General features: G+C 43.7%; 1 pseudogene; it reads right to left on the bottom strand.

Annotated features, from left to right (window-relative positions):
• Positions 1 to 2,965: 2,965 nt before the first annotated feature.
• On the bottom strand, positions 2,966 to 10,857 carry LOC137090889 (alpha-2-macroglobulin-P-like; annotated as a pseudogene).
• Positions 10,858 to 12,583: the final 1,726 nt, after the last annotated feature.

Genomic DNA, 12,583 nt, shown 5'->3' with positions numbered 1-12,583 from the left:
CAGGCGAGCTGAAGGCTGCTATTGAAGCATCCTGGTCTTCATAACTGAATTTTATTCTGAGATTTTTAATTAGGAGTTTCCATAAGCTATAAGCCATGCTCATCTAAATGACAGCAAATAAAAGGCTTGAAATGTTTCACTTTGCTGGTAATGAGTCTATATAATATACACGTTTCACCTTTTATAATTAAAACAGTTGTAAAAAAGGTGATGAATAGATCCCAATCTGCCTCATTTTAAATTCGGGTACCCCGGTCTGAGATGGAGCAGGTTCGCAATGTCTCCTCGCAATGGAGCAGGTTCGCAATGTCTCCTGGACCTTACAAGTGAGCTCCTGTAGGGGACGTTACATTTGCCCTGCAGGGCCTCCCCTTTCCTGAGTCCGCTTCTTTACACTGTCTGCTACCACAAGCAGAATGAAGCAAAGCACACTGCTCTCCTTTTTCAATCTCTTCTAGTCAGACAGCCCTAACCAAAAATAATAATCAACAGATGTATAGAAAATTTAAGTATACAGAAAATAACATGATGATATATAGATAAAATAACCAAAGATAAGAACAAAGGCGAACTAAAACAGTTATAAAAAGAATACACAATATGATGCAGAGATAAAATAAGGTGCAATCAGTCAGACGTACAGTGGCACAGCGCTCACTCAGTGTTTTGAGTCTGGATTTCAATGTGGCTACTGTTGGAAGCTGGTTTCCAACTGCGGCTCCCATAATAGCTAAAAGTAGACTCTGCTTACTTTGAGTGAACTCTTGGTATTTCTAACTGACTTGATCCCGATGGACGAGTGATCTGTTGGGTTTGTATTTAATCAGCATATCTGCAATGTATTGAGGTCCTAGGTCATGGGGTGATTTAGAAACAAGTAATAGCACTTTAAAATCAGTCCTAGATGTAACTGGAAGCCAGTGTAAAGACCTGAGGACTGGTGTGATATGGTCATATTTTCTGGTTCTGCTCAGAATCCTGGCAGCAGCGTTCTTTATGAGCTGCAGCTATCTAACGGTCTTTTTGGGAAGGCCGGTGAGAAGGCCATTACAATAGTGCACCCTGCTGGTGATGAAAGCATGAACCAGTTTCTCTAAATCTTGCCTGGAAACAAAGCATCCAATTCTTGCAATATTTTTCAGATGATACTATGCTGATTTACTTATTGCTTTGACATAACTACTGAAACTCATGACTACTGGGTGTCGTCAGCATAGCTTTGGTATGCAATTTTGTTTATTTTGTATTATTTGGCTCAGTGGCAGCATATGCAGGTTGAATAGGAGTGGTGCAGGAATTGACCCTTGTGGGACTCCGCATGTCATTGATGTCCACTCAGACTTATGGTCGCCTATACTCACATAATAACCTCTCCCTTCTAAGTATGACCTGAACCATTTGAGGACCATCCCCGGAAGCCCGACCCAGTTTTCCAGGCTGTCAAGAAGTATGTTGTGGTCAACAGTGTCGAATGCAGCACGGAGGTCGAGTAGTACCAGAATTGATGTTTTGCCTGTATCAGTATTTAACCGAATATCATTTATAATCTTTATGAGCACTGTCTCTGTGCTGTGATGCGGATAAAACCAGATTGAAAATTGTCGAGCTTAAGGATTTGTTCAGCTGACTGAAAACAATGAGAAAACTCTAGCATTTCATTTAACCCTTTCCTCTCTGGTGTATTTATTGCAAAAAACGAGTTGAGAAAATGAATCTTGTTTTAGCTTTCAAGTGATGCATAGTTTGTGATAGCTGATTGAATAGTTTGTATAAAAAGTAGAGACACGCCCACTTGCGTCAACCTCCCCGCCCACGATCCGGTTGAGGTTAACTGGTTAAAGAACTCAAATAAACCACATATTGTCACAGACAGTCGTGGTTTTCTAGCTTCATATTAGAGATTCCCTGAACATGTCATCATATTACTTCTGAGGCATGTGAGACACTTCCAATCAAGGATGAAGGAAACGAGTGTTTAGTGTCCAACATTTTAAACTTAGCCCATCTTCCCGGTTTTTAATTGTTTTAAATTTCCTATTAAATTGATCCTAAAGCCAAACATATGCCGTTGCTACAACAGACAAGAATGAAAAAGACATGCCCTAGAATGAAAAAGACACTCAGCATCTTGAAGGGCCGATTCCAACCATATTCCTGCAAGTAGTGATTTTATCCACTTCTTGACTGTCAAACCCATTTCTGATTAAATTGAAAGTTTCTTACCAAGACAACATTCCAATGATATCCCGTGTTGTCTAGATCGAACGCAAGATGCTAGTATTGGAAACTTGCACAACAGTTTGTCAAATGAGAACGGTTAATATTTCCCGCCAGTGTTGTCATAAAATACAACAGTAGAGACCCATGTCGATCCCTTTTGATGGATCGAAATCCAAATTAGCCTACATGTCATGCTTAGAGCGCTCACTCAATCCTTGTCGCTAACGACACCTTCTCCACCATTGAGAACTGAAGCATGTTTATTTGCAGCAGGTGAGTAGTAAACATGACACTGACTATTTTGAGTGGCTTCTACATCACTTTGTTTGGCTAAATAAAGCAACTTTTAAATCAGTACTCTACTGTCAAACTGTAATGTTACTGTACAAACAACATATTTACACACTACCCAGTTCAGTTTGCGATTCAAAGTCAAGCTATCATTGCCATGACAGATGGTATAGATGTGTTAGCTGTGCAGTGAAACCACCAATCAGAGCAGAACTCTGCATTAATAGTCACGGCCCTTCCAAATAAGGCAAAAACAGAGCATTACATCCTAGGGTTGTAGATGGACCTGCAACACCGTATCTGGACAATTTGACCTTAAATTAGCCACATACCCTCTATTTAGATATCAGAACAATTTGAAGTATTGTTTCAAATCATTCTAGGGCACCTTTAAAACCATGTAACCATGCATAAATCTTTAGACAATTTGACTGCACATGAGGCAACAAAGACGGATTGTATAAAATCATTTATTTGAGTCATGTCTTGCAGCCAGTACAGAGTCAAATCGCGGACAGGGTGACGTGTAGGTGGTCTCAAACGCATCACCTGAAAGAGGAACATGAAGTGAGCTTGATCAATTTCAGACAATTCAGCCAGAGCAAAGCACGATTAGGATGAAAGCGTACTTGGCTGATAGTAGTCATAAATGTTGATGACTGCTGGCTTGAGATTTTTCACTGCAAGAACCTGTTTCAGCCGAAGAGTGTAGCTCATGGGGACTCCTTTGGGAACCTACGAGACAGAAAGGATGAACAGTATTCGAAGATGGCAGCTAGTGAATATACCCAGTGTACAAGGTCTCACCTCTTTCAGATACACTAGGACATGATCATCATCAGCATCAACCCGCTCCACTAGCGGCGCAAACGACTGGGGTGGAGATCCAAGCTGAGGGCAAATCCATAGTTTACAGACAGACAATTATTTGAAGGAGCTTCTAGCATCTTGGGACTAAATCATCTTGAACACAAACCGGTGACGTATCTGCAGTGAAGCCTGACAGGAGCTTAATGTCCACGATAACCATGTTAGTGCTTGCTTTTACGCCGTTGTATCTGAATGTGTAATGGGGGAAATAAGTGGTTTAGTCAACAGATCAACACAGCTACCTTTTGCAGGAGTCAAACAAGAGCTGGTTTCAGGAAACCAAGCCAAAGATATCCTTACGTCACTGTGAAGTTCAACTTGAGATTGGCTCCAAGCCGTTGGCAGTCTCCCTTAACCGCCGCTTCAACACTCAGTGTCCTGGTGACTTTAACGGGTGTTGGGATGTTGTAGAAACATGCAATCTATAGTACGGAGAGCTTTTTAAGAAATCGGATTTGCACAAGACACAGGAGGTGAAGATACAGACCTGCACAGACACACAGTTGGATCCTGAGGCTTTAACACTATATTTGCCAGGAACGTTCTTCAGCGGTTTCTCCTGATACAGCAGCCTGTTGTCCCGATTCACGGTGAAACTATAAGAGTCTCCTCCTACCACTGACGACTGTACAGTAACGGTGCTGGAGCCGTCCAAACTAAACACTTGAGCAGCGTACACAGACAGGGCATGAAGAGCCACCACAGTGTCCTGAAAACAAGCACCAGATTAAAAACCCCACTCAATGAGCGTGCTCATGTTTGGTAGTCAGAGGCACCTGGGTCGAGGAGAAGCCTCCATAGGGATTCTGCTGGGTCACCAGCCAGTTGACAATGCGGTTAGCATAGCCCAGATTAGCCGTCGTGAGAGGCTGAACAGCGAGAACCGCTAGCAGCACGTAAGCGCTGATCTCAACCGCCAGAGTATCACCAGATGTCGTCTGGGACCAATGGAGCTTAGTGCCTTAGGAGGAGATGGAGGGGAGAAAGTTGATGGCAAAGGCGATAACCAATATCAAGAGGCTGGTGTAAATGTCACCTTCAGAAATGGCAAGGTTGTCCAAGGTAGTTAAAAGCTGAGATCGAGTGGTGGTCTCTCCAGCTAGACTGAAGGTGTAGGCCAGCAGAGCCGTGGCATAAGTGTTTCCCAGGTTCCCAATGACAGGCCTCAAGCAGGACAGAGCGTTGATAATGACGGGATCCTGAAATCAAAGCAAGCGTCAGACAGCAAGGTCACCTGCAAGGAACACATACAACTACGAGATGTTTTACCGTGGCAGGGACGCCTAATTCAAGCAATGATGCCACAACGTAGCCAGTCATGGTCACGTGGTCACCAACTCCCCCCTAAAAAACAAAAGATTTAGAACATACCAAGTCTATTGGTTAGAGCATTAAGAAACGTATAAGGCACCTTCATGTCACTGTGGTACAGAGTTCCCTGTTGCATGAAACAGCCATCTGAACGCTGCTTGCTGATCAACCAATCCTTTGCACTCTGCAGGACATTTGGATCAATGAAGATGAATTGCCTCGCTAGACCAAAAGACCTCAGGACAAAGGCAGTCAACCTGGCCGTGAAGAAGGTTGTGACAACCTGAACTTAAACCGAAAGTGCCATAACAGCTTATACACTCACAACAGTAGAACAGGAAGCAGCTCACCATGTATTGGATTCATCATAACCAAAGGTGCTGTATGAACCATCCTCGTGTCTGTAGTTCAGTTGTCCTTGATATCCTGATTAGGTCAAAAGCCACATGCAAATTGGTCAGGCAGTCTGATAGTCTAAGGGGAAGAGCAGGACTAAACCTTCTTGACATTTAGGCTCATACACATTTAAAGTGGATTGGTCGTCCATACCGATTTGAAGGTAGCCTGTGGCAGTCTCTCGAATGGCTGCGGTGAGTTGCCCAGTGACCTTCAGGTACAGCAGGACGTAAATATTGGGAGCAAGAATGATCATATTCTGTTCTCCACAGCCAGAAGGCATCTGTAACAACCCATCTAGATTCTTCAGTGCACGACCCATTATATCCCCTACAAGAGGAGAAGCATAAAGCCCACATCAGAATTAGCATTATTCAGCCAAACATAATGCATCACTTTCTACTCCATGAAATGCTTTACCAAGGACTGAAACGGAGCATCTGGCTGATCCCTCAATTACATTGCTCGGAAAAGTCAGTCACGTCTTCAGAAAGAACGTTTCCTGTAGACCGAACAAAGGATCAGCGTTGAACACTAGGCAAATGTTTGGCTGTACAGGGAGAAATCATTGAGTGCAAACAAACCCTTTGGACACAGTAACCAACTCTGGGTGTTTGTCCTTTCAACTCCTCCAGGCTATAAAAAGCAATAAAACACCACGTCAGTAAAGCAGAATGAGTTCCATGATCAAATGCCTGAAGGCCGTTTTACACTTACCAGGACAAGTAGACTTCGAGTGACAACGTCAATGCGTCCTCTTGACGGCACGGTCACGGCCTCAGTGCCACATCGAGTCCGGGATGGCTCAGCTGAAGCATTGACCGTCACATTGACCGTTCCTGTGGTCACAGACAGGAAGTGAGCAACACAGTTCACTTCAAATTTAGAAACAGACGGTACAAAACTGACCGAGAACAGAAGCTGAGAGAACCCATTTGAAGGTCTTTCTCCCATTGGCACAAAGACAGGATGAGTACGGATCAGGATATTCTGTAAGAGTGAAGTTTGTGGATGAAGCTGGAGTCACTTTAACCTGCCAATGAAACGGAGCACATGAAGCAAAGATGGGACCTTCTCTATACATATCCATTATATAAAGGTAAATAAACCATGACAGACCATGATACACTTGGACAGATAGCTGAAGACCGTGGCCTTCAGATCAAAAGTCTCCCCACGGACTATGGAGTACGGCAGGGAGAGCTCCAGGAAGAAGGGCTGGAAGACCGTCAGCAAAGCAGGAGGAGCCAGACCGAAACCTATTGAGGACAGGCAGAATGCCTCAGTCTCCCATGTGGTGATGGTGTCAGGAACAGTGAGAGCAACTTGTGTGGATCCAGTGGCTCTGAAGGACAGCCGAAGAGAAATAATGGGAATTAGGGAGTTTACTAATACGTACTCTAGAAGGAACGAGATCCTCCACTAACCCCACTTGAGCAAGCTGCCAGAACCACGTTTCTGGAAAGTAAGTCCTGATGGTCACATCAGAAGAGGAAGCGTCGCCTCCAGCACTTTCTGCTTCCAGAGGACCACGAAGATTCACCACTGAAAGGGACAAGCAATTTTACACCCATTTACTCCACGCACGCTTAGTACATTAGAATAGTTAGTCTGCAGACTATGCCAATATATAGAATAACTGCATTTATGGTTAAACACCCCACACAATTGGCTGTGATTCTCACTCAAATAACCTACTGTCTGGAAAGCGGGACAACAGCCGGCACGGAGGGGCTCGTACAGCAAGATTTGTTGCGATCTTCATTCCCAGGCTCTGTAATAGTAACAGTAGATTCAAAACAATTCAGAGTCATTGACTTCAAGTCTTATTCAGTGACTACGTGGTCATGAATGTTTTCTACCTTGAATGCTGTGTAGGCTTGATTTGTAGGAACAGTGTAGGGAGGATAAATCCTCCCTACAGCAACCTCAACAGCTCGGGGTCGAAAACCAAAACATGGTTCATCCTCAACGCTGTACGGGTAACCTGATAGTGAGCGCACTGGGAGCAAGTCAAACACCTGGGACCATGAAACAATTGCTTTCTGTTATTGCACTAAAGGCATTTTTGGCAGGTTATGTTCAGAGTTTATAATGTAAGGCGTTAAAGGTACAACACTGCTATAATCATAACAGCCCTATAACAGCATGGGTTTGTCTAATTGACTCGTCAGCATTACGCAAATTGTAAAGCTGAACCGTCAATCAAGCTCAAGGATTAAGAGCAACTGCACATGGATACCATTTCAGCACTCAGGCGTCTTCCTGGCTCCAAGATCCGGACGCTCTGATCTACAGCACTAAGGCCACACAGAGATCCTGCTTGAGCAGAGACCGTCAAAACATTTCCCTCAGCAGGAACGGCTGTAGCAGGAGAGAACTGTAGAGACACCTGAAACAAGTACAAACACGCTGTAGGGTACATCACCATTCCCCACATAAAGCCAAAAGGATGCTAGTGCACATCATACCTGGTTTTGGAAACACCTTTCTGTCTCAAGAGACACAGTAGCTGCAACTACATTCTCACTGGGAAGAACGCAGTAGACCAGAATCTGCACTGCTGGAGCCATAGCGACACTGACAGACAGTTGGAACGACACAGAGCCACTCGTGACGGTATCAGAAGCGCTCACTTTGACTGTCTGAAATCCATGGAGGACAATCACTCCTCTGGACAGGACCTGACAAGAGACAAACAGGTACATGACCCCTTACACAGCACCACCTCAAAAAAAACAACAATTACTATTTTGAAATTAAACAGCTTTAAGTCCAAGTATTACATATTGGGTGAATACAGAGATCGGAATAGCTGTTTGAAACATTTAAACACGGTTCAATAGTTCCAGTTTGCTTCACTTGAGGGTCACCAGGGATAAGAGTGACCCTGGGAATTGCAATGCGCTGCTCGTGCATGTTAGGTTTGTTTACAGCAGGGTGCGTTCCTTTGACGCAGCAAACAGCGGTATTGCGCACGTTAAATTGTTGAGGGGTAAAGTACCGTTTCAGCCGAAGAGTTCTAAAAATCAGAAGTCATAAGTCACAGGACTTTGAAGTGCCCACAATAACAATATCATGCCGGTTAGTTATCGTATTATAACGGCAAAGCTAACCACAACTGATGTGCACTCACCATATAGACGATATCAGCGCTGTAGTCACCAGTCTCTCCAACAAAAGAATACTTCACCGTCACTGGAAACACAGCACCACATTTGAGCGGCTGCTCGAGCTTCACTATAGCCAGTTCACTAAATGATGGGCTCTCAGGAGAAGCGGTTCGGAGAAGTCGAACAACCCTTGTATCTGTAGTGAAGTATGGGGATTTGTAACCATAACCAACCACTGGAGTCACACTCACCTGGGGAAACAGTGAATGGAATTGGTTTCTTGCAAGAGTGAGTGGTCTACAGTCACAAAATATAAAGAGCAAATCGTACCACCAGATTGAGATCAGCTTTAGGAAGATTGGCAGTGTTGAGGGAGATCGTGGCCAGTCCGTTCTGGTTTGTGGTCAGATTCAGCAGCAGTTTGTTTGGCCAGCTGGTAGCATCCAGGAGATACACAGCTTTACTTGCAATTGGGGTCCCATCGAAACGAGACACGGATATCTGGTAGAAATGACCAAGGTTAGGAAGGGGAACCAATTTAAAGGCTTCTGCAACCAGGGAGACATTTACCTTTCCATTAATTGTTAATCCAGGTTCAAAATAATCTGGGAGGTCCACAAAGGCGACCTTGCCAACTTCAAATGTAATGGACACCATTGCAGATTTTGACACCACTACATCTGGAAAGCGAGAAAACAAATAAATAAAGTCAACTCCCTCCATACACAGCCATTGGTTCAGATCAGCCAATAGCTCACCTGTTCCCTCCTCAGTGACGGTCACATTTACAAGTAGTGTGTCTTGCATATAATTTTCAAGCGCATTGCCAAAAAACACTGATGTGTCGACAACAAGGACAGCACAGCCTGTAGCATTCATCTGGTAGCAGAACAAAGGAGGTCAAATTAAAGACAAGCAGAAGAAAACCCTCCATTGTAAGGCAGGAGTCAAACCTGTGCAGTTTTATTCAGGCAACGGCGGGTAACGCCAGGCACCGCAACATATGAAAATGGCTCACGGCACACTTCCACCAGCACTTGACCAGGTACAGGTTGGCCATACGTGTATCTGGGAAACGTCACAAGTAACATCAAGAATTGACCATCCGCAAGATAAGAAAATACAAGCCTTACTCACTTGGCACAAGCCTCAACTTTCAGTCCCACAGCGGCAACGCTGTACGTCTGTGGGGTGTTTACGGTAACGTCAAACTTGGGCAAAACTAAAGCAGGAAACAAACTTGCCCAGATTAGGAGCCCAGATCTGTCGTTGAACTGCTGTTGTACATTATAGGAACAAGGACTTACCGTATTTTTTCACCTCAAAAACATGGGAGATCATTCGGTCACCAATAAAAGCCGTTATTGTATACATCCCTATCTGAGCCTCTGGGTTTAACTTGTGAGAAAGCTGCAAGATCCACCCCGTTGAGGAAACGTTTGTCCACTGGCCAATCCGGTTATTACGATTGTCCTATTAAAACAACTAACAGATCAGAGGAAAAAAAAAAACTACAAAAAAAAGAAAAGAAAAAGACACCCATTCAAGAAAAACATCAGCTCCGTTCAAAGACTTGCACTGGAGCAAATTCTTACCTCCACTGCCACCAGATTGTACTGAAAGACACAAATACAGGAATATTAGGCATTCAAGAGAATGACGCAGTAGTCAAACGGTGCACATAATTTGCCGTTTGATTTTGGTCAGGCCTTACCATCTGATCAAGAGGCACAAGTTTGGCATCCATGGTGACAACTCTGAAATTCACTGCAAAAACAGCAATGAACGCTCACATAAGTAGCATAATACCGATGATCAGAACTTGTGTAACTGGATTCTCTACAGCTCTAATATTCAACCATGGGTCATGCACTGCTCACCCGTTTGTCCTGGATTGTAGATGGGTTTGTCTGTTTGGATGAAGGTCAAAGGCATGTAACGTCTGAACATGACTTTCCTCTCTTCGGTCGCTCTGAAGACACTCCCTTGAACTTCCACCTTCAGCTTCTGCACAGATTCTCCAACTACTCGAGGAGCCTGCAGAGAAACTCAGTTAACACACAACAAACCAGACAAGGGAGAGAAAAAAAAAAAAAAAAAAAAAAAAAACAGACGTCGCATGACAACAGACCTGGAAACTAAAGCAGCGATGAAATGGCTTAGAAGAAACCTGCTGCACAAGTTGAGTCGTGCCGTTTTTGTCATCGAGCAGAGAAACGGTCATCGTGAGACTCTCTTGTGGTTTCAGAAGACTTGCACACAATTTGGCATCAGATCCAGACTCAGTCACTGCAGGGAACATCACCATAAATAATCTGTGAAAACATGAGGAAAAAGAAAAAAGGAAAGGGAATCAGTTGTCGGATTTGGTTGGGGACTTGTGGAAAAACCACAGACATTGCAACACTGGTCTGCCATCAGAAAGCCTTGGTTTCCCATCATAACATTAGGCCACTTCCATTCACTTCAAAGCCCATGGTACTTACGGCCTTTTCTGGCCATGAACAGCAAAGAGGAAAAGGGCTAAGATAAGCCCTTTCCAAACACAAATCTCCCTCACAGCCATGAAGAGGTATCATCCAAGACCACACAAAAGTCTTTCAAAAACCTGCACCACTACTCTACAGCTTAACTCTGAATCATCTGCACTCATGGCAGCATTATTGAAAGGCTCTTAATAATTGGGATCAGGTCTATTTAGCACTCACAGGCAATCAGGCCCTATTTAGGGCGGAGCCCCGGTAATTAGTCATTGTCATACGGTAACACTCACAGTGGCCCTCATTTATCAAAAGTGCGTACACCAAATTTCCAGCGTACACCTTGCGTACACCCAAACCCAAGTTGACTTTGAGATTTATCAATATGGACGTTGGCGTACGGCACGCTCAAATCCTACGCCAGCTCAGGAGGTGGTGTACGCACGTTTGAGTTAGTGGGAAAATGCGCAGAAAAGCAATTCCTAACACCACAAAACGCACTGACAAGATATGCTATATGACCCACTGTTAAAAACCACAACAACAACATTCAGTGTTTATTTTTGTGCAACATGAACGTCAATGTTTAATTTGTGTGACTTTACCAAAGCGTTTGATTTGTAGGCATATGTATTCCTCCAGTCGCGAGACTGTGCGCTTTATCTGACGTTTCAGGCCCGCCTGGCCCGGCAGCTGCGCACAGACTGGGACTAAAATAATTCAGACTGACAAAATAATAAAAATGACCTTCTTCTTTTAATTAATAATAAAATCAATAAAAACGACACTCTTCTTCTGAATAACAAGCGTCATTAAGAATAATAATCATAATAATAATAAGAATCTTACAAATCGTCATGTAATTATTAATGTGAATGAATCTTACTCCACATCACATCATCATCACTATTGTACACCCCAATACATGTGCCGTGATACGAAATTAAATGAAAATTTTTTCAAAACGTGTTGTAAAATAATGCAGTGATGGTAATTTATCATCCAAACAGCTATTTAAACTGCTGGAGTGCGCTTCTCAACCTCCACACTATAACAGTACTCGTTATTTGTGTCCATATTTTGTTTTTGTAGGTGCCAATTCCACTCTTTAAACTCCCAAATAAAACAATTTCGGGGTTTTTTTCCACTTCCCTGGTGATGGTCTCGATGGACGCGTCTCAATCATCTCACTAGTTCAGTAGTCAGGGCACTGATCAGGGAGTCAGCCCATTAACTTATGTTCTAATCAGTGCCCTGACTAGTGGACTAGTGAGATGATTGAGCGCGCCCGATCTCCACGTCGGAGAAGTTTCGCTTCTTTGCCGTCTTCTGTTTGTCCATGGCGTAAAATGAGGGCGTGGGGGAGGCGGAGACTTGAATATATAGGGGCGTGTTATTCTAATGACGATCGTTTTCAGCCGCGGCATTTATGAAGGGCAGGTATTGCGTACACCTGGATTGCAGAGGTGCGCACAGCTTCATAAATCAGGCGATGAGAGGAGTGTAAGCATAATCTTACGCCAACATATACACCCGTTTCTATGCAAGATTGATAAATGAGGGCCAGTGAGAGTAACATGTGAATTCAAAATGTTGAGCAGGTTGAGAGGAGGCGACTCAAATATCAATCTCCGGGGGGCATTCTACTTCCTGTTCCTCAACACTATCACTGTAATATCACAATGGTCTACAGAAGCTCTTATTAAGAATTTACAGAGGATTAGATGTTGATGTTGTAGTAGTTTGTTATCATTATGGAGATCAGTGTTTGCTTTAGTTGGCCCCTTGACCTTTTAACATTATATTATCTCTGGCTGCTGTGTGACACTTTTGTTATGGCAAGGAAAGCCAAAAGGGAAAGCATCCAGGTGATGTTGGTTTGTTATTGATGATATCAACATA

The sequence above is a fragment of the Pseudorasbora parva genome, chromosome 2 (genome assembly GCF_024679245.1).
Source record: "Pseudorasbora parva isolate DD20220531a chromosome 2, ASM2467924v1, whole genome shotgun sequence".
Classification (NCBI taxonomy): Eukaryota; Metazoa; Chordata; class Actinopteri; order Cypriniformes; family Gobionidae; genus Pseudorasbora; species Pseudorasbora parva.
Note: the sequence above shows the minus strand (reverse complement) of the source record. Positions and strands in the feature narration are given on the sequence as shown.